This window comes from Etheostoma spectabile, chromosome 17 (genome assembly GCF_008692095.1).
Source record: "Etheostoma spectabile isolate EspeVRDwgs_2016 chromosome 17, UIUC_Espe_1.0, whole genome shotgun sequence".
Classification (NCBI taxonomy): domain Eukaryota; kingdom Metazoa; phylum Chordata; class Actinopteri; order Perciformes; family Percidae; genus Etheostoma; species Etheostoma spectabile.
In genome coordinates, this window is record NC_045749.1 from 1,891,370 (window position 1) to 1,892,985 (window position 1,616).

Here is a 1,616-nt window from a genome sequence, read left to right on the forward strand (position 1 = left end):
TGTGTGTGTGTGTGTGTGTGTGTGTGTGTGTGTGCTCACTCATCAGTCGCGGGGGGCTCTGAGCAGTCCTGCCCGCTGCAGAGAGCCGACACGATTGAAACCGCAGCCGCTACGACAGAGTGAAAAATCGTTATAGCGTACATTGATGTTAAAATGTCTACATGTTGGCAGGACGTTTCATAAATGTTTTACACGCTCTTTCGCTGTACGTTTTGTGGGTAAATGGGAGATGTTCGAGTCACACACGTCTCGCCAAGTACGTGTGACGTAACCCGTTCTCACTCCCACTGGGTCATTGGCTCTCAGAGTCACATACTGATACAAAGTTTGGCACGTGGGACTGCTGGGATTGGTTGAGGTCGCGGGAGACTCTGGTGATCGGTCAAATTTGCGAGTCGCACCAGGTGTGAGGTGCTTGGTTGAATTTGCATGAATTGGCATGATCGTGACATCATAAAATCTTGGAGGGACTGGTTTATTGGCATTTCTTTAAACCATTTACAAGCGCCGGACAGAGCCACGGTGCCTCTGCAAAATAGCATCAGGAAGGAACTTGTTTTGGTGTACATGGTGTACAGTACATTCTAAAGTAGTTTTAGTCTAATCAGAGTCAGAAAACTGTAATTGGACAGATAGTCTAGCTGTCTGCCTGGATTTACCGTTCAGAGATCTGAGGACCAGGTAACCAGAGTCTGTATATACGTTTATACAGTGTCTAAATTACATTTTGATGTACAGGCTTACCCAAAGGAAAGAGTGACTTTTTCCACGCACTCTGTTCTCTATGATTCATATTTGAATGATAACCTTTTCAGTCGAGCTTCAGCAGAGCGAGCAGAAGCCAGACCTTGATTACTTTTTTTCTTATATGGCTCTTCTGCATCAGCCACTTGGCTCGTGTGGCCAGGTGGATCCTGGACGCTTTAATGGAAACACTTTACATTCTTCTTTAATTCTGACCTCAGGCAACCTGCTGTTTGACATCTAATGGAAAAGAAGTCACCCGGTCTGTCATTGGACATCTGAGCTTCAACTAACGGGTTAAAAAGTTGGGAAATGTATCTGGTTCGATGTGGCTGCAAATCTAACTGAGTTTATTCTGCACATGCACTTTCACAGCCTCAAGGATGAATATGATACTTGAAGCCCTCTTCATGTTTCCTCATTTTTATAAATAAAATTGAGAACCTGTTGGCCTAAACCACCTAAAACCATTTTTATCACATCTCTCTCACATCCTGTCGACTCTTCTGTTTACAGGGTGATTTACACAGAGACAATTTTTACCTCCGTAGAGGTTTATTAAAGAACTTTTGGGTATGGAACGTGACATGATTTGACAAAATGTGAGATCAAATATGAATTTTTAGGCTGAACACAATGAACAGGTTTTAAAATAGAAGTTTTTCTGCGGCTAAAATGTAGATATTTTACTGTCACATTATTGTTTTGCTGATTTAGTATTTTTCCAATGCCTTTAGATAGACGACCAGTGCATTTCCTGTATTATGAACAATTAAATAAGACATTATTTGTGACATTTAGCTAACACTTGCCTCATTCAGGTTGTGTGTGTGTGTGTGTGTGTGTGTGTGTGTGTGTGTGTGTGTGTGTGT

General features: G+C 42.2%; 1 protein-coding gene and 1 long non-coding RNA gene across 5 annotated transcripts in view; one reads left to right on the plus strand and one right to left on the minus strand.

The window, feature by feature from the left end:
- pcgf5a (polycomb group ring finger 5a) overlaps positions 1 to 1,616 on the plus strand; it is a 26,590-nt gene that overhangs the window by 24,194 nt on the left and 780 nt on the right. The gene's annotated exons all lie outside the window — the stretch shown is intronic.
- Positions 526 to 1,616, minus strand: part of LOC116705022 (uncharacterized) — a 17,106-nt gene continuing 16,015 nt past the window's right edge. The window contains exon 3 of the long non-coding RNA XR_004335823.1: positions 526 to 600. This is a non-coding gene — a long non-coding RNA (uncharacterized LOC116705022). The remainder of the gene's footprint in view (positions 601 to 1,616) is intronic.